Here is a 22158-nt window from a genome sequence, read left to right as displayed (position 1 = left end):
GTTTGCTATATGATAAACAAACCTGGCATTTGAAATTGAGTTGAATGGACTTACGAAGACAATCAAAGCGCGATCTGATCTGAACTGAATGACGACACTAAAAAAAAATTCAGAGTTTTTGCTGAAAGCAAACCAACAAAGTATTACACGAAGTGGGCCATGTTTATGAGTATCAATGAATCAATTACTGTGTGACATTTGAAGTTGTGCTTATTCCTTTTGATAATTTTGTGTTTTTGTATCGGACGATTATATCAACATGTCTCACGTGTTTAGCGAGAGCAGCTTTTCCTGAGTCTCTTCCAAAAACTAGTGAGCTGAAACAACTCATTCAAGTAAAATATTGATGATACATTTACTATTATAACCTACATTTATGTGTGCATGCTTATTAGAGTGACTTAGCAACATGCTGACATCTAACTATTGAATTCAATTACTGCAAATATTTGCCTGTGTAGAGTGTTAGTGAGCTTAGGATGCTAATTCATGCTGTAGACATCAAGGCAGTGCACTAGTATTTGGAACAGAGCTGTACTCATTCTCTCTGCACTTTCATCTGTCTATTTGTCAACTATTTCCCAGAAGCCCTTTGGCCACCAGTTTCTGTCGTGCTGTTAGGGAGACATGTCCGAATGCGCCAATTAACATTGTTTCTGGTACATTTTCCTCAGAACTCATCAGATGGCCTGTTTAAAAACAAAAGATGGTCACGATCTTAACCAAACTGCCTCAACCGACCCCGTCCTGCAGGGTTAACCAGGAGACGGCGCTTTTACACTAAAGCAACTAGACCACAAGACACCTCTTCGGGTTTAGGGACTGAGTGATGATGTTATGTGGCGATTAAAGATGCTTGGGGGCAGTTGTGGTCTAATGGATAGAGAGTTGGGCTTGTAACCCAAAGGTTGTGGGTTCGAGTCTCATGTCCGGCATACCTCAGACGCCTGTTTTATGGTTTCAAACTGATAAATATAAGACCCTTGTGCACTTAGTCATATTGATTTGCCTCTTACAGTGGCTTGTGCAGACCACAGCTGTGTGAATCTTTGCGCCTCGAAGCCACGGTTCCTGTCGTTTATGTCTCTCTACCTGATCTGCATTTGATTATTGGTGCTCATCACATACAGCAGGCCCTGCAAATGAATCCTCATCCTAATGATCATCCTTCCTTAGAGTTTTGGTCATTGCCGTTTCTGACGGCAGAGAGTGATGTGTTTTATATGCGTGAGGTAAAAAGAATGAGAGAGACAGACACATGCAGACTTTAGAAACTCAGGGAGTGCAGAAGTTGAAAATGTTTCATCACCCGTCTGCATATTATTGCACGCTGGATTCATAAAACTGTTATAAAAACACATTTTATTGATAAAGGCATTGGAGTCTCAATAGGTTAATTGGGTCTCAATCTCAAGAGAAAACACACACACACACACACACACACACACACACACATATATATATATATATATATATATATATATATATATATATATATAATATGCATTTTGATATGGTAAAGAAAATTAAAATTAAAAATACTACAGCTAATATGTATATCTAATATGACTTTTCACATTACATTAAGGAGATTTTTTGGCATTACAGTGATAATAATAGTGCAGGTAAATGCTTAATTTATGAAAATGTCATAATGCAAAATTAATTGAGTAAAATTCACACTTGTTACAGATGTTGTTGTCATAGATTCAGACTCCTGCTGTCTGACTCGCGCTGCTTGTGTCTTCCTTTAATCGTTTTGTCCAGTTTCTGCCAAATTCGTAAGTAGGGACTGTGGTTTGTCTGTCTGTCTCTCTCTAGTCTTTTATTCTGGTTTTGCTTTTAATTATTAAGAGTCAGTACAAAATTCACCCTCTTTTCTTTTTGAATATGTAAGATGACTTGGCATTTTACACTTTTGGCTTGAGTGATACCATTTATATTTTTTAACCTAGCCCAACCAACACACATGATTCAATCAATTACTGCTCAACACTTTTTTACTTCAGAAATATTTTTCCTATCCTGTTTCTCTCACGGATCTCACTCTCAGCTATTTCACAATGGTTGTTTTCCTACTTAAATAACGAATGAACACTTTCTTACCTCAGGTCACTGCCTTTTTGTCCCGTCCGCTTGCTGCATTTTTATTTCAAAACACAGTTCAATTTAAAGGCCAGATAACAGATTGATTTATCTGTTTGTGTTCCTGCATATTGCCGAAGGAATTTAATCTAGGGGACGCATTAAACATTATTTTTCTGTAAATGTTGAACTGGTGCGTAAACACAGTAAAGGTCTCTCTAGCTTTCGGATCAATACTTCAGACCGCTCTCTGCCCTTTCTGATGTACCTTGTGCCTGCACATAAAACACTCTAAACTACATCTCCACCAGGCTTCTCAATTATATCGTTTACAGTTGTCAACACAACAAAAACTGTACTTACATTTAAGTACACTTTTCATATATAGTATATATGCATACACACAGAGTTGACCTCTAGGGGTCGGTGGAAGGGTCAAGCACTTTGACCTCTTGTGTCTGGAGAGTGTCCGTCCCACCTGGTGCTTACATATACTATAGTGACACATGCTGGTAAGCCTGATAACAGGCGATAGGGCTTCAATTATATCTCATATATCCCATAATTATAGTCATATCTCAATCTAGACTACCATAACAGGTCTGTAAAGTCAGTCGTGAAAGCGTCTCTTCTCTTTTTATCTTATTCAACTGTTCTCACTTCACACAACTGTAGAACTTGTTTTCTGAACCTCAATCTTCATCCTCATCCTCCTCATCGTCATGAAATATTAGCAGTTTTAACGAATTATTGAAGCTGAGCTGCTAGAAATGTGTAATTCTGTGTTTATGTGAAAAGTATTTTTTTTTCTCCTGTAATAAATGTCATTTTTTTTGTTTGTTTTCTATTCAGCCAACAATAAACATATTACACACCAGCTGTCACTCCAGATTTTCTTTTTGTCCATATTTGCTCTCAGTTTGGTGATGACTGATGACTGTTAACATGTTGAATGAAATTTTGTTAGAAACCAGGCCCCTCGGTGCAAACAAAACGTACAAAAAAAGTCTACTGTCTACTAAAACCTTACATGTACTTCCAGTACTTGCAGAAGGACTTGTGTATTATTCATATAGTTCTATTCTTGAACAGTTTTTTTCCACTTTTTTATCCTATAATCTAGTTACATAACTGTACACGTCACCTAAATATGTGCTTCACGAGGCCTACCTCAGACTCCGGACCAGCTAAAAAAGGGGAAATTAAAATGATTAATGCAATCAGCAGTTAAAACAGGAAAATGTCTGTGGTGGAAATCTGTAATGTTATATACTTTATGATTAAAATTATCTTAGGGATCAGCACTACAGATATATAGCAATGACTGACTGTTCAGATTGTGATGTCCTGGCTGCCATCTGATCTATTTTTGCAGGGCACTATGACCTAAAAACAAAGGTGAGTATTGACATAACTTTCAATGACATACTGAGATTAATAAATATGCCTTCCATTAATGTGTTGTTTGTTAGGACAGGACAATATTTGGCTGAGATATGACTATTTGAAAATTTGAGGGTGCAAAAAAATAAAAATAAAATTTGTTTTAAGCATTTAAAGTTGTCCAAATGAAGTTCTTAGCAATGCATATTATTAATCACAAATATATTTAATATATTAATGCATTTACAGTAGGAAATTTACAAAATATCTTCATGGAACATGATATTTACTTAATATCCAAATTATTTTTTGCATAAAAGAAAAATCATTAATTTGGCCCATGCAATCTATCGTTGGCTATTACTAAAAATATACCAGTGCTTCTTATGACAGGTTTTGTGCTCCAGGGTCAAAAATAAGCTTGAAATCAGTTTGAGCTGAAATAAGATTAAAATGAAATGAAGTTACACAGTTGCAGACAGGTTTGTCTTGATTGGCTGTGAGGGCCGGGGGCGCGATGGTGTAATAACACAACTGAACCTCCAGAGGGCGCGCACTGTCTGTAAATTCAAGTGTGAGCTTCGGACACGGTTATACAATCAATGGTTTAGCCCCTGATTAAAATCAAATAACATATCCAGGGAGCTGAACAAGCAGAGTGAACGTAGCTTGATATTTAAAAAAAATATAATTTTATGAAGTAAGCACATAGCACAGGTTGTAACAGACAATTCTCTTTTTCATCATAACATCTTTCAGTACTAATACAATTCGTTGACGCCCGTCTTACCTTCGGACGATTTGTCGCCCCAGTGTTTGGGATTTTACACGACGTCGTAACTGAATGTTTCCTAAATAATACAACTTTTGCCTCGGGCCGGTAAGCAACCATATGAACCTTACAAAAACACTCGACCGTGTCTTCCAAAAAAATAAAAATAAATAAATAAAATAAAAAAAAAACCTTTGGGGTTTCAATTTAAATTCGATTGTATTGCAGTTATTATAAGCCTATTCCAGAATGACGAAACTCTTCCATCAGTCACACACACGGAAACTCCTGTGTTATGGGTTGTGCTGACAGAGTAATGATGTAATGATGTAATTCCGAGCACATAGAGTCAGTATTATGATGAAGCCTATATGATGCTGAGTGGCTTTCCACATGAAGAGCAAACCGCATTACTCTGACTCTACACTGAAAATCACTTTTACAGCCCTCTGTGTCACCATGAAAGCCTGAGTTGCACGTTTCACTTTTTTAACAGTTTGTCACCTTATCAATAATTTAAGTATAATTAAGTTTTCTAATGTAATATCTACACACACACATATTGTGTTTCCATGTTTTAAAGGGAAATTCCATCAGCGTAATGGTTTTAAACTGTACAAACTGTATTTTCTATCGCCCTTCACCTAAACCTGCCCCTCACAGCAAACTGTCTGCACTTTTAGATTCTAAAAAAACTTCATTCTGTTTGATTTATAAGCTTGTTTCCTCACACGGACCTAAAAAATGTCCCCACAAGGACAACATTTACTGATATATTATTATCCTCGTAACCCACCAGGTGTAGCCTACACCCACACACACACACACACACACCACCAAACGGAAATACCGAAAGTCAGTCATTACAGAAACACAAGAGATGAAATTACATGCCAGTACGGTTTATGATATTATTTCCAGATCTGCTTTATGAGGCTAGCGAATTCCTTGTAAATACTAAGCAAACTTGATCATGTGGACATAGTAGGCCTGTATGGCAGTGCATCCTTCTTAGTTTTGTTTAAACTTAAGAGCTGGGCAGCCATTTTTAACTTAAATTAACGAGGTTTTCCTAAATAAAACATGAAGGAAAATGTACAGCTAATTTACTTTCATATAGGCTTGAAGATTATTTGTAGTGCAGCATAATGACTGAAATGATTGCAGTCTCTTAAAGTGGAACATCCTTTAAAGCGGAAGAGCCTCCCGTAATTTAAAACACAGTTGGCTCGCTAGGAAAAAATGAGAGGATTGCAGTTGTAAAGAGATTAAGAGTGTAAGACATCAAATCTCCATCTGCCTTTTTAAATGTGTTACTCAGAGCGTCTGGGCCCCCGGATTCAACCGATTTAGTCACTGTTGGCTACTGAAACAGATGCAAAACCCATTTTTATATGCTTATGTTAGAGTATGATGGTAGGAAAAAGTAGTAACAGCGTTATTTAATCCATTACTGAGGGCAGTTTTACTCACAGTTAAATAATTGAGTCATGTTTCTTCTGTTCCAGTGATGCTGGTGAGGCATGAAGAATGACATGCTGAGTCACGCTGTCTAAGAATGAGCTCAACATGGGCCCTGCTACAGGATCAATGAAGAGTCAAGCAGATTCTGTCATCTCCACAGAAAAGGTAGGCTTAAAGCTGCAGTAGGTAACTTTTGTAAAAAAATATATATTTTTTACATATTTGTTAAACCTGTCATTATGTCCTGACAGTAGAATATGAGACAGATAATCTGTGAAAAAATCAAGCTCCTTTGGCTCCTCCCAGTGTCCTATTGCCATTTGCAGAAAGTCATCCGCTCCCGGTAAGAAATAACCAATCAGAGCTGCGGTCCGTAACTTTGTTTGTGTTCAAAATGTAGAAAAAATAATATAAAAAGCGAGTACACCATGAATCCATTTTCTAAACCGTGTTTTTAGCTTGTCCTGAATCACTAGGGTGCACCTATAATAAGTGTTTATATTGGGACTATTTTAGATTGTTTCGGGGGTATCGCGGCAGAGTAACCCAGTACCTTTGTGATTCTTCATAGACATAAACAGAGAGAAGATGTTCTTCCGCAAGACGCAAGCAGTTCTGTTTATTAACCGCTAGAGCGTCAAAAGTTACCAACTGCAGCTTTAAAGGGATAGTTCACCTAAAGATGAACATTTTCTCAATTAATGTCGTTCCAAACCCCTAAGACCTTCATTCATCTTTGAAAACACAAGTGAACTAAGAAATTAACTTTCTGACCCTGCTTAAACATCAATGTTAACTACCACATTCAAGGCCCAGAAAGGTAGGAAGGACATCATTCAAATAGTCCATGTGACCTCAGTGGTTTTATGAAGCTATGGCAATACTTTTGGTGCAAAGAAGGCAAAAATAATGATTTTATTCAATAATTTCTTCTCTTCCATGTCAGTTGATGTGCATTCACATCCACGACATAGATATGCATTTTAAAAAGGAATATTTTTATATTTTAAGTTTACAGAAAAGTCTAAAAATATAGACAAACATATAATTTAATATCATTAAATAGATACTAATTTGTATTATACTATATTTTATATAAAATTTTATATTAAAATAAATAAATATATAGATACTTTTAAACTCAGAGATAACCTAGCTTTACAAATGGTTGATTTGAACTTTTCGAACAAAATAACAAGCATCACTATGATGTTATGTAATATAAACAATAAAGAAACAATAAAATAAACTAAATTCATATTTGAACAGAAAAAATGGTTGACATAGCATGTACATGAGAGATCTGTTCAGCATGATGCAGTAATGTTTTGTAATGACCTAATGAAAGAAATGAAAGTTAGTGAAGTCGCGTCCAGTCGTGTGTTTGTTCCTCAGCAGCAGTGTTTGTCTTTGATGAGATAACAGGTGAGACAATAGGTCACCAACTTCTTTCAGAGCCAGGCCTTCATTGTCCCTCCAAGCTAAACACATCCCCAGAGCACTTCCTGTCAAACAGGAACTGATAGTACGCTCCATTTTTTATCTCGGCCAGAACATGGAAATGTTATCGTATTCCTGTGGACCTCTTCATTCCACCCATCGCCTGAAAGTCTGTTTGCTTCTCTGTTCATTGTCTTTCCGTGTGCACATTTCATTAATTGGCATCACCAGTAATTTCACATTTTATACAGACTTTGTGTGTGCGTGTGCATAAATGTGTTTTGATGAAGAAGCCGATATTATAGTCATAAATAAGAAGAAGAATTCTGTACTCCAGGTATTGAAAACAGATTTACTGATTTTTACTGGCAATACACCAAAAGGGAAGAAAACAGTCTGTGAAAGAATAATATTTGTCCAAGAAACACAAAGCACAAAGACGCTGGGGAAATCAAGGCATTTTCATAGTCTTTTTATTTCCACAATTAAACTTTAAATATTTGAAAAAGAAAAACATTAAAATAATAATCTCCCTCCTGTTTCACAGTGCAAAACACAAAAGTACAGAACATGGCAGATTCAGTAGTTATTACAGACCAGAATATACAAACATCTAATAACCAAACAATCTTCTGTGAGTTTTGATACGCAAAGGGTACATTTATTAGAAAAATAGATACTGGTAGTTTATTTCCTATAACAATAATAATTATAATGTCTCAAAAGCAGACAGTAAAATGAGCAGCGTACAGATCAGAACACTTATAACACACAACCAACCAGATTCAAAACGCACAAATCATCATATCACATGACAAAAACCTGTTCTAGAGATAAACCTATGTAGTGCTTATGTGGGCTCTGTTCAAAGCCAAAGTGGGCTGCCTAGCTAGACAGCATTATTAGGCATCATAGGCAGTCTCTCAGCTGACAAGTGCACAAAACCCCTCGAAAACCTCTCGATCTAGCAGATCAGTCACATACTACGATGCAAACGTATAGTTTGGAACAGAGCCGTTATCAAAAACTGTGTCTTTCAACCACAATGGATGGATCTCACTTTCTCTCAAAGGGTTTGTTGAGTGTCACAGCCCAAAAACTCCAGCCGCAGGGCAATATCGTTGACCCAGCCTTTCGGGTGAATCCGTATAAAGCGAGCGAACAGGGGAGGATCAAACACGTTCAGCGCCTCTTCATCATGATCGCTGTTTCCTTCGAAGATCTACATCAAGATGAAAAAGAAACAAAACACCATAGGCATGAATAAATGACTCTCATCAAACACATTAAGAACATGTTCAGGTCATATTTCACCCCAAAATCAACAGAAAGACATAAAGAATCATATTGATTATTATTTAATTCGTATGATCACATGAAACCTATCTTAGGGCTATCACTTGTTTTGTTTTTTTTGTTGGCTAATGTATTTAAGCAGTCAATAATAATTGGCAGTTCATTTGGTCTCCAGCCAATCCTGCACTCATTTTCTTATTTTACATGTACATAAAAATGCACATACATTTAAATTTTATGGGGAAATGTGCATCATTATTAAGAAAATAATGCTATAATGCAAAAAAAAAAAAAAATACTTAATTAAACCTTTACTTCCTTTATGGAAAAGTTAGGTTTTGTTATTTTTGAGCGAAATACAACTCGAAATTACTACTCTGTTTGGTATCATTCAATACACACAAAAACAGCAGTACCTTTTCACGGTCTGTGCCCTGCTCCTTCACACTGGACCATTTGTGACCGTCATTGCTAATAGAGACGGTAAATTCAGTGACTACCATTGGTTTCAGGACAGATCGGGCCCCCTGTGTGACCACCCCGGTCACTCTCTTCACAGAGAGAAAGTCCACCTGTATCCACTCATGAGGGTTATTAGTCTGCAGAACCAGAGAAGAAGAAAGGGGAGACAGAAAGAGACAAAATATAATATGATCAGTTTAACAAAACAAACACCCACGTGCACAATGAATGTCGATAAATCTACCAACAAATGGATAATAGTTCTAACAGCGTCCTCATGACTTATCATTTCTAAGCATATTGTGTTTTTTTTAAAGACACTTCACTTTGCACTGATTTCTGCAGGTGTAAACTGAAAGTTATTATGCAGGACAGAATTCCACGAGGAAAGGAGCTGCGCTCTAAATCACTCGAATAAACTCGTAAATCCACCTGACTGACAGCGCTTGGCTCTCTGTGCAGCTCAAAGAGGAAGTAGAAAGAGCGATAACTTAAAAACCGCAGAGAGATGGAGACAATGGAGGGATCACCTCACTTTCACACAGTCAGACAGGATAGAGGAAACACTCACAATGGGCTTATAAAACAGACACAGTGTAGAAAGAAAATTCACTTTCGCTCTCTCTAAGATCAACACAGTGATTGAACAGACAGACAGACAGATAGATAGAGAGATAGATAAGTAGATGGATGGATGGGTGGACAGATACCTTGGGTCTCCATGCATTTGCTCGCCCCTCCTGGTGGAGTCTGGCGAGTTCGGGACCCCAGGAGAGTAACCAGTTTTTTAAGGACGAGGAGGCACTGATGCTGCTGTTGGGAATCAACCTGCGCTCCATTCCCAGCGGCATAGAGCAACCTGACAAACACACAAGCAAACATGCGTTCATTTGTTTGAAGCGGTGATCTTACTGCCATTCTTATTTTAATTTTCATTAAAGCTTTTTTTCCTCAAAGTCTGACTCAAATATAGTCTGATGTACTATGACGACATACGTATATCTAAATGTACTTTAGCCAGTACTAAATAATGTATAAATGCAGTTCAGTTTTGTTCGTTTTAGTACATCAAGTTGAAATAAATCAAAATGGTAAATACTGCCTTCCCAAATATTACGATAGATAAAATAAGTTTGATAAAATATTTAATAACAATTCTCACTATTAACTAGTGGCTTAGTAGTTTGACTATAATTAACATATTGGCTGTTAATTAGTACTAAAAATCACATATTCTGTATATTCTACATCCCTAATCCTAAACTTAACAACTACCTTAACTATTAATAAGCAGAAAATTAGGAGTTTATTAAGACAAACGTCGAAGTTTGTGGTTTGTTAATAGCTGGAATTGGACGGTATACTACAGTGTGACCAAATAAATTATTTGTAAGTTTTATATTTCAAATGACAAAAATGTTTTTCTTATGGTTTTAGTTTTAGTTAACTATAACCCTGGTCTTTTTTTTTTGGAGAAGCGTATCTAAATGTGCAGCTCTCTCTATCAAAATAAACTTTTTGACTCCAACTTTTCTCCGAAAATGAAGCTTTGGAGATTGCCATTGGTGCCTGAATGAGAAAGGTGTTGAAAATTAAGAGTAAACCAGGAATGCTGTAGTTAGAAAGCTTTGAAACTTGAATGAAAGTAGAAAGCTGATCTTTCTGATGCTACAGCAGGATGACAGACGCTCATGAACTTAACAAAAATATCCAGAGCTTTCAGATTTACTTTTTTAATTCGCCGATACTGATAAAAAATGGCATACACAGACAAAGCAGAAATGTGACAGTCTTGTCGTTTGAATATAGTGTTGATGCAGTGTACAGGTTTTCTTTTCTTTAGCGTCTTTATCTCTTCCTTCAGTTTTTAGTTAGAAAGTTCTGTAATCAATCAGTGTGTGTTAACTCACTGTTAAGGTCACATCCCAGCAGCTCAATCCTCAGTGTGGGCTGCTTCTGAAAGGTCACTGGGTGAATTCGTATGTAGCGACCCACAATAGGTGGAGAAAACAAGTTCTCCTTTATTCTGGAACCGTCCATGTTTCCATTGAAGGTCTGATAAGATTAAAAATGTAACAAGAAAACAGATGTGAATAATACGGAAACAGAATGTAAAAGATACAAGAATAGTCACATTTGAAATCAGGATAGCACTTTTTTAGAAATCGAAGCAAATCACTTTCACTGGAAACATCATTTGTAGGAGCATAATTTGTAGGAATTATTAATAAAACATAATAAGAATTATTTTTTTTTATAGAATGTATTTAGCAGAAAAAATTAAATTCACAACACACAATTTCTGTAAAAAAGAAAGAAATATATATATATATATTTGTAAAATAAAATCAATTAGAGGTGCTTTTGATTATTAATATTTAATGAAACCATTAAAAGTAAATCAAGAAACTGTAAAAAAAAAATAATAATAATAATAATACTGAATGGGGGGGGGGGGGTTGACATTTATCATAATTAATAAAATAGAAGGTAAAAAAGGTGAGGGTGGAGATGGTCATTATGCTAACAATAAATAACAGTGAAAGAAACATTATAAGAGAACTTCTGGGAGGAAAAATGCTAATGCAGATGTTTGTACTGACGTAAGATGACTTGGTACTGTTTCCTCGGTAGGTAGTCCAGTTCTCCTGGTCGATGCTGTAACTGACAGTGTACAGGATGGTGAAATACTCGCTCAGACCCATCGAGGTCTTTGCACCCTGAGTCTGAATGCCATGAAGAAGCATGGGCCTCAGCAGATCCACCTAACACAACACACAAACAGAATAGATATGGAAAGTTGTCTCATTCTGTTATATAACAGTGAATTTGTGCTTGTTTACTAAAACAGTTTAAAACAATGGGATAGTAAGTTGTGCATTGCTAAAAAATAACATCTGCTTCAAAAAAAATGTAATTACTTTTCAGTGTTAAGATTTTATAAATGCCTAGAACTTTTCCAGGAAACCCACTATCATATGAACCCTGCTAAAAATAGTGAATTGTTTTATATCCTGCATCCTACTATTACACTACTGAAGCAATGATTAAATAAAATCTATCGCACAAACCTATTTATAGTATTTAAAAGTATTTCCCACTTTGTCTTGCAGACAATGAAAATATTATTTGTCATGACTTGCTGACTGTGGAGCAAAGAGTCACTTTTGTACGTGACACATTGTGAGATATGGGCAGCAAATAAATTGTAAAGTATTATTTTTAAATTTAAATGTAAGCCATCAAGGTCCATGACCGAGTAAACATTTAGCACAGTTCCTTAAAAATGAGCCAAAGGAAAGCATGTCACATCTGCAAACAAAAGATTTCTTTTACCTGGAGCCAGGAGTCTGTGCCGCTGCCCATCCAGGCATTAATAGAGCCAGATAACTCAAGTCTGGCTAAACTTGGCTTCCAGTCACCTGGAAGAGAAATGGGATTTCAACAGTTCAATCAATGTGAAAATATTTTATTAAAAACACTAGCTTATCTATAGCTAAAGTAAAAAAAAGTGCTATGGATTTTCTATGGGATTAGCACCCGTTTTATTATTGCATTATTTTTTATTCTTTATTTTGCTATTGCAAATCAGTATATTAGAATGATTATGTGACAGTGAAGCCTGGAGTAATGATGAAAATAAAAACTAATTCAACATAATAACAAAAACTATAATAGTATATCAATGACACTGCTAAAATATCCCTGTCTCTTACCAGAGTGGCCAGAGGCTGTTATTTGTTTATTGTCAATCCATCTCGACTGCATTCCCAATGGCTGAATGCACCCTTTAAAACAAAATCCGTCAATTTGAGGACTATAAGTAACTCAAAACATGACTACAGGATGCCAAGAAAGGTCTTCCCATAGAGGATATAGTTAAAGCTCTTACGTGGGTTGTAGACCAGCAACTTAGCCCTCATGCCTGCCATCTGATGTTCTCCTATAGTGCACTCCACTAACCAGGTGCCTGTGATGGTTGGCCTCAACTCCACCGTCCCAAAAACCCCTGCCAAATGAGACAGAATTGTCATTATACACTGTATATACTATATATATATATATAAACCTAAAAGACAAGTAGGGTGTTGGGTAAAAGATTTCTGTATTTGTTTGTAGTTTACCGGGATAGAGATTGAAAACTCCCATACGGTGTTCCTGATCTTTTCTGACTCCGAACGGCAGTCCGTGGAAGTGTACGGCGTGAAACTCGCCTTGACTCCCAACGTTGAGGAGGTGCCAGCGAGCCGTCCGGTACTGTTCCACTATCAGGCCAGGAAGCGTCTCTGACACATAGCCATTAATAGCTACAAGCATCAAGAAATACAACACAATAATTATGGCTATTAATACATTTCCTAATATGCCAAGGTCATAGGTTCAGTTCCCAGGTATTGTGCAAAAAAAAAAAAAATTATATATATATATGTCTCGAATGCATTGTACGTTGTTTTGGATAAAATCAGAAAACAAATGCATAAATCTAAATATAGATAGATGTGTTGCCCTGAGTCAATGAAATTCCAAACTTTTTGTTTGTATTTGGAAAAACTGTGTGTTTGGAACATTGGCAGTAAGCTAAATTAGTTCAGCATGTTACATTATATGTCCTGTTTCTTGTACTAAGGAAAAGTAATAGAAAAGTGTTTGTGTGTGTGTAATTTAACCACCAAATTACGTAAGTATCACAATAACAAGCACAAACACTCATGTCTGTTTGGTGTTATTAGCATTGTCATAGAAACATTTGTCTTTTTTGAGACAAAGAAAGAGATCTGACTGGTTGTCTCGTAAGAGATGAATGCAATGTTAATCATAAATTCTAAAAATGTACCCGCAAACTTGTTGCTCATCTCGAACCATGGGTCATTTTCTTTGGCCTGGCAGGGAGGGGTGCAAAACCTCTTGGTGTTGTAGTCAAGGTACCAGCTCTTTCTTTCATCAAAAGTGGTGAAGAGAAGGAAGAAATCTGTCACTTCGGGCTGAAGCAAGACGTGTGGACGAAGGGTACCAGGACGACAGATGAGCACCGGACCGATCAGACCAGAGTTTATGTCCTTCTCCTGTTGAATGCAGGAGGAATACAGAAGTTATTTATATGTTTGGCAGATGCTTTTATCCGAAGTGACTATCCGAAGTGACTGAATTTTTAGTTGAGCGTCATTTGATCAGGCTTTTATGGTTCATATGTAGTGAGAATATGGAGTTCTCTCTCTTTTCCTGTAGCTCAATTGGTAGTACACTGCACTATCAAGCGCAAGGTTGTGGGTTCGATTCCCCGGGAACACATGGTATGTAAAAATTGATAACCTGAATGTACTGTAAGTCGCTTTGGATAAAAGCGTCTGCTAAATGCATACATTTTTAATTTATACTCTCATATTGATTTTTCAAAAAAATGATGCATGGATAATCAAGTAAGCCTAGTAAGGGTCCATCTTGAAAAACTTTGAAAAACACATTTATACTTACGTTTACTTTATAAAAATCTGATTTCACAGCAAACATGAACCATATGTTTTTACACACACACACACACACACACACACACACACATATATATATATATATATATATATATATATATATATATAAGAAAAGCCTTTTACTTGCTAAAAAAGTATAAACTATCAATCAGATGACAAAGTACATGAAGGAGATTGTGTGCAACAGGTTTTTCAGTAAAGTTTTGATCATTTAGAGGCCTTAGAAATATGAATATCAAATATGATGCAGGAGGCTTTATAGGATTGAAGACAACATGAAAACGTCAAAATTTTGTGCTTCAACCTTATTTTGATTAATGTGTTGCATATTGATTTACCATGTTGACGTTGGAGTAGTAGGCTCCAGCCTTGCAATCAAACTCTGATGCTGAGGGACCTTGTCGTCTGGAGACTCTCCAGTTGTAAACCCTCTCCTGCCCTGGAGGAACGGGATCACCTGGTACTCCCTCGGCCTTGGTGCCTTCTGGGCCCGTTCCAGGGCTAAAACTCCCCTGCATCTTATCGTACACCCCATGCAAGTGGAAAGAGTACGGTCTGGATGCCAGGTTCTTGAAAACCACCTTGTGGGAAAAGAAATGCAAGAAATTAGCTTGTGCAATGACAAAAGTGTTGTCACAATTATACCTTCAGCAGATGCTTTTATACAAAGCAACTTACAATAGAGCCGCATAAGCAATTTGTCACGGAGCCAGCCAATAATATTCGTAGTATGCAATGCCACATTTATTCAAATGTTAGATTAGGAAGTAAGCTAGAGTAGGAGGTTTGGAGGTTAAATTTCAAGGACAGTTTTCTCTTGTCGGTGATGTAGCACCGTATGAAACACAGCTCATACAGAAGTCACTTTACAAAACCGCTTTCTTTTGGTCTGTGCAACAAATTAGGTTGAACCAGCTTGAACCGGTTGCAATCTGTGTGGAAAAATCTTTGAATTTCTACTGAAACGACTGGATTTCTTCAATGAAAATTCATCCAAATAACAGCAAATGTGACTGCACCAAAGAATACAATATTCAGTTAACTTAAAAGGCTCCTTTTAATAGCGCCTATTAATGAAGAAACTTACAGTTAGAACATCATTGATTTCTGCCTTCAGCACAGGACCCATAATGCCGAGGTGCTCGTCCAGTTCTCCTCGTTTGATTGGATTCTTGAAATCTCTGTCCTGGTAGGCTCTGAAAACCACTTTTTTATAGGCTGGGAAATATTTTCTCATTCCCATCCGCACTTCTCTGTGAACACATGAAATATTTAGTGCAAGGACAATTAACCAAGCCTTTGAGGCTGGTTTTAGGCTTAATTTTTTATTTTTAATCTTAATTTGCTGTCGAAAATATAACTATTTACAAACATCTAAATAGATTTGATCCAATCGAACACCACCAAAATTGAGATTTATAAAATGTTTAACATTCATATATATAATTTCATATTATATTTGTGTGATTAGAAATATTTGAGAATTTTTTGCTAAATGTGTTGATGACATTTCTATAAAAAAAAGCATTCGAAGGCATTTTTGCTCTTCAAGATAAAACTATCTAACTATATACAACTAAACAAAAAAGATCTGATTCAGTCCGACACCACCAAGAATTTGATTTTATACAATATCTTATATTCTCTTGGAGCTAGCATCCTTGCTATTGCATGTTCACCAACTGGATTCTATTTCCAATTTTAAAACTCAGATTAAAACATATTTTTTTAGAATCAATTGTTTAATTTATAAGTTTGTGTTTACTATTTGTGTTGTGTTTATGCTATTTGTATTTCAGTGATTTTGCTGTAAGGTGTCCTTGAGTGAATTGAAAGGCACTTATAAATGAAAGGTATAATACTTAGTAATATTTACAATTTGAAACATTATGAATTCTTTAGAATTATCCACGAAAATTACCAAAATACGTTTGTGTCTCATCAGAATGTTTTTTTTACCTTGGTTTGATGAGTTGAGCTGGTTTATTGATCCCATAATCCCACATGATCTCCTCTGCTGCGATATAGTAACTTCTGAACCTTGATTCTGTGGATCTTATGCCGAAATTATCTTCAACATGATGCTCCGATCCAATAACACTTCCTTCATCGCCATAATCATCATAGTCACTTGCCAGGGATCTCCTCCCATAGGTCTGGTTATCTGATGAATTTAACTCTGGCTCCAAAACCGATTCCAAACCTGGTTGGAGCTTCTTTGGATCTTTGTGCTCATAGCCGTGAAGATTCAAATTTTCCTCCAGCTTGTCCTGCTTTAGATCAGAACTTCCAGAGTCTTTCAGAACGTCATTGTTGCTCTGGACTGTGGAATCCACTTTGTTTGTTTTGTCTTTGCTGGCGCTCCTCAGCTCCACATTCCTCACTTTCTCTGATCTATCTTCCGTAGAGTCATTTTGAAGTTGGTTATTCAATTGGTTTTTATCTTTAAAAAGTAATTTTCGGAATAGGTCATTTGTTGGATGGGTTTTATTCAGCTGTATGTTTGCATTGTTCATGTTTTGGTGTCCTCCTGTAAATGGCTTGTTTTCTTCTTTATTTGATATGACCGTTGGATCAATCACGTTTGACCTACTTCTGTAAGGCTCAGATTCATGGTGGGACCTTTTTTGACGTTCCAATGAATTTCTGCTCATCTCCCCGTCCAGTTGATCCAAAATATCTTGTGGAATACCGCCCTGTGATAACGCATCCAGATCTTTTTCCCAATTCACGGGAACATATCTTATCTCACACACATGAGTTTCTGTTTTGTCTCTCAGTGTCTGAGCTCATGTTTTCTCGTCCAATCGCAGAGTCCTGTCACAGTTCTGTTTCGGCACACGCGAACAGCGATAGTGCGGTTCTTTTCCCTTTGTGCCTCGTGGAATCGGGAAATTCTGTTCAATGAATTCATTAAATTCTTCATCGTAGTCTTCGTTGTCCACCAGAGGTAGGACTCTTTCACAGTTAACAACCGTGTAGCGAACACTCATGCCTCGTTGTTTCAGAGACGGGTCAAATGCGCTCACCTCCCATTCACCTACAAAGTTCAAATATCAAACTTATGAAAATGGTATCAAAACAGGTTCCTGGTTTAATTATGAACGATTCTTTTATTCGTCTTCATAATCTTTCATTGATGACTTGATCCGCCCCAAACGGCATTTTTTTCCATATATACAATATATATTGTTTCAGTGCAGCTTTACATTAATGAACAGGAAAAATAACTTAATATGGCAGAATTAATCAATTTACGAAAAGTTACGCAGCTCTACAGAAGGTTATACTGTCAATAGTTATATAATAGTATTTTTACGTTAATTAGTTTATACTTTACGCTTTATTAATTTTGATGTTTTTTTAATACACTACTTACTACTTTTAAATAATTCTACATTTTTAAATGTCTTTTGAAGTCTATTCCCACTTACACTGCATTTATTTGATTATGAATACTGTAAAGATATTAACATTGTAAAATATTATAGAAATTTCACAAAACTATTATGTTAGCTTTTATATTATAGGAAATAACATAACATTTTGCAAATAACTCAAACAAATGTTATTATATTTTATTTTATTATTTTAGGTCATGCTAATTTAGTTTTTAACGGTTTTAATTTTGGATGTTTTTAATTGATAATAACCCTTCATCGAACCGTCTTATTTTCAAAGCATCCGCTCCAGCCAATCTCTTGATACTCTTACCTAGCATCTCCACTTCAGTGGTGACTGTGTCTCCAGTCATTGGGGAAGAGTGTGAGGACAGTGCCATATGTTTTTATCCCTCTCAAATGTGTTTCCTGTGAAGTAGACTGACAGGAAGTTGTTTGCATGCCAATGCTTGCACATGCCACAGTTGACATCGCCAACACACATCCTGAATTGTAGGTTGTTTGAACATGAACCCGTTAACAGCTGAAACACAGAGAGAAACTCAAAATATCTGCAATTTAACTCATGGAAAATGGAGATCAATCCAGTTTTTAAGTAATACAAATACACAAAGCAATCTCACGTTATTCAATAATTTACATCCAGAGACTAAAAAAAAACAACACCCACTGTGCATGACATTTGAACTGTAGAAATCTGGATCATTGCGGTCAATCTTAGTTGGGTCTTCACTATTTTTTTTCAGGTTCTCCTCAAAGTACCAGCTTCTGTTTTCATCAAACACGGTGAACAAGAGCTTCTTCTCTTTATCTGAAGTTAACTGTGAAAACATATCATTAATCATTTCCATCCATCTGATAAATCAACATACTGTAGGCTCAATGCAAAGGAGTGCCTCTACCTACATTTTAAATAAATCTACATGCATGCAATTTACGATTTACTCCTGAAATGTATACTATAGGCAATAAAACACCAACAAGTTTTATTATTTTTCATACAAATTATGATTAAGGGCAGATTATTTAGTAATAAAGGCTTATTTTCACACAGTTCCTTGCACAGTACTATGTTATAACACTTTTATCATATTGGTTAATTTGTAAACTAATAAATTTTCTTGTTTACATCACATAGCCAGCTCACTATGTTTGGCTTTGTCTGCAATGGTAAACTTGCTTGGTAGAGCACCTGGTACACTTGTGATGCGAAGTGCTCAAGTACGAGTCCCGTGAAACACGAGTCACGGCAAATAAACTCAAAGACTTAAAGGTGCTGTATGTAAGATTTTGGCTCTACTAAAGCATAAAATTCCAAAAGCAACATGCTAAGTTAACATACTTGTTTATCTGTAAAACAATGCTATGTTCTCCTTTGAAAATGTGCGTTCTGGGTTAGAATGCCGGTCTCTGTTTCGGTTTTTGAAACCTGCCCACTCGTTTATCCAAATGTATTTTGGCACTCCAGGTTGCCAGTTGGCAGATCTGGTCAATCTGGCAACCTGTGTGTACATAAGGACTGAGGAGGAGGGGCTAGGTGAAATAAATCCTCTAAAATATTTTGAATTTGGACTGCAATACCTAGTTTAACCACTCTGTGTCAATCCTACATACAACACCTTTAAAGAAGCAAGCTGAAATGACATGGTTTATTCAGCAAATGTTTTTCCTCACTTCTGCATTGAACATTTGAATTTAGCACCATTTACTGGACATTACACTTTCTAAGTTTAATTGTTTTTGCAGAAATGTTGCTACAGGCACATGTTTTCAGTCAGTCTGGGTGGAGATAAACAGATCTGAGTCCCATCTCACCACTCTGCCTCTTTTGTCCAGAGATTGGGATTTGCAGATGATAAGGGGTCCCACCAGCCCAGATGCCAAGTCCCGAATGGGATCCACCATACTCTGGTATAAGCGCGTGAGGCATCGTGGGTCAGCTTCTGTAGGTCCATCTTCAGCTGTCAGTTTCCAGAGGTACATCATTATCTCACCTGGGGGAACGGCCAAAGAACGAAGGTCCACCTGTTTGTCTTCAACCCACAAAGAAAGAAAAATCTGTTAAATTCATTAAAAGTTAACTTGTGTCCAGCTGACTAGAATAACTTGATACCAGGGTTATTAGCATTAACTAAAACTAAAATCATTAAAAAATGATTATTAAAATAAAACAAATGAATGAAATATATCAACGTAAACTTCTATTTAAGCTAACTCCGAAGGCAGCATTTCTAATTTTTGTTTTGTGTACCATGAAGTACTAAAATAACTACAATTTAAATAAAAAATTATATTGAAACTATATAGAAAAAAAACGGACACAAATACATGTATGCATTTAGCAAATAATTTTAAAGATTGTGTGTGTGTGTGTTTGTGTATAAAATGTTTCCCTTATGTTCAATGAAATGCAATGACTCATACCTTTGTTTGTGTTCTTCAACGGCTGAACACTGGTCAGGCCATTTGGATAAATGTTGAATGGTCGACTGGCCATATTTTTAAAAACAATCTGATAAGACATACAAAATAGTGAATTTTAGAAAATGTAAATATATATATAATAAAAAATCAAATTTAATTGTCTCAGTTTAACACTTTAAAGTCTCCATGAAATGAAAAATGCTATCTATTTATTTCCTAAATGTGTTTTATTGATCTTGACCTATTGACTCATCAATTCATCCAAGCAAGTTTCATATTACATTTTTCATACAAGTCATATGAACTAATTTTATGATACATTTACATTTAAAAGCTTCTGAACCAATTGATTGCACTGGAAAAGATCGACCAGTCATTTTCTGTGAAATAAAGAAATGCCTGTCCCTTTAAATCCACATCCTCTACCTGAAATTTGTCTCCCACTTCCCCTCTGAGCTCTGGGCCCATCAGCATTTTTCCGGTGGTTTTCTTCTTAGTGAAGGTCTTGTCTGTGTACTCCACGAAAGCCACTTTCTTATAAACACCACCCAAACGCTGAGGACCTTTTCTGAACCACTCAGATCCTGCTCCTGACGACGATGAAGTCCTGAAGCATGAAAATCAACATTATTTTCAGTCGGCTTGACATCAGTCATCTCAGGGCATACTCAAAGTCTTACCGATCGCCGCTCTGAGACGAATAGTCCCAGTCCATCTCCTCTGCAGCGATGTAATGAACCCAAACTTTAGGTCTTCCCTTGGCGCTTGATCGAAGCACTGATACAGGGCCTCCTTGCTTGTACACAATGGAGAATATGTTGTCTTCATCCTCCTCATCATCATTATGTATGACGTTTCGTTTGTCTGGGATCGGGGCTACCGCAGGTTCAGGACAGTTGTCAACAGTGAAGAATGCATTCATACCAGCTAGAGAAGAGAGTTAAATCTAACATCAGCGATTTATAGGCTTATTTTAGCTTTTTGTGCATTATCACCACGATTATTGAACTTTTGAAGCCTCTTCCAGCAGAAACTTTGGTTTAAGAGTTTCATGTATGAGTTCATGTATGAGTCTTACCTGTCTGATGAGAGTGGATCTTACAAGAGATCAGAAAACTTTCCGGTAGCAGATGGCTTCATGAGGGCTGTGGTGAAGGTCATGGGCGTTATCGCCACAGTTACCCAATTATGGTCGAACACCTTAAGTGTGTGTCCTTCAAACTGGATGCTGTGGATCTCTGGGGTCGAGCCAAGACCAATAAGATGCCAGGACACCACTGGACTCTTCAGGCACACGGTTAGACCTGAAGAAACAGAAATTACAGAATATGTTTGAGTATTACACCTGTAAAGAACATGTCAACCCCAAAATCACAAAAAGGAAATGAAGGGCCAGATTTACTATAAGCTTGCGTCAACGCAAACCCTCATTTGGCGTTAAAAACTACTGTCAGGATTTACTAAAGAGACGCCATGGGAAATGAATGCCCCAAAAAAAGCATGTCTTAAAGCAGGTGGTTATTTGCGCTGGTCATTATGGAAATGAGATGTTGCGTCTGTGAACTCTAATGTGAGCATTGTTGATAAATTACATGCAAAATGCTTTTATGGAGTTGTGCTAATTGCTCTGTTTAGTAAATCTGTTAAAAAAATTAGAATGTACCAAAATGAAAAAAAAAGAAGTGTGACTATTGGTCAAAATTTTGTAATATTTAAGCCTTACTGCTTTATATACAGTAAAAAAAAAAAAAGTAATATTTTAGAATGATTTCTGAAGGGTCATGTGACAACTGAAGACTGGAGAAATTAGCTGAAAATTCAGCTTTGCATCAAAAGAATAAATTACATTTTAAAATATATTCAAATAAAAAAAACAGCTATTTTAAATTGCAATAATATTTCACAATATTATATTTAACAATATTACTGTATAAACAGAGCCTTG

General features: G+C 36.4%; 1 pseudogene; it reads right to left on the bottom strand.

Annotated features, from left to right (window-relative positions):
• Nucleotides 1-7598: 7598 nt before the first annotated feature.
• LOC113092185 (coagulation factor VIII-like) lies at nt 7599-21563 on the bottom strand (annotated as a pseudogene).
• Between the last annotated feature and the right edge of the window lie 595 nt (nt 21564-22158).

The sequence above is a fragment of the Carassius auratus genome, unplaced genomic scaffold (genome assembly GCF_003368295.1).
Source record: "Carassius auratus strain Wakin unplaced genomic scaffold, ASM336829v1 scaf_tig00214504, whole genome shotgun sequence".
Taxonomy (NCBI): Eukaryota; Metazoa; Chordata; class Actinopteri; order Cypriniformes; family Cyprinidae; genus Carassius; species Carassius auratus.
This window is presented reverse-complemented; position numbering and strand designations above follow the sequence as displayed.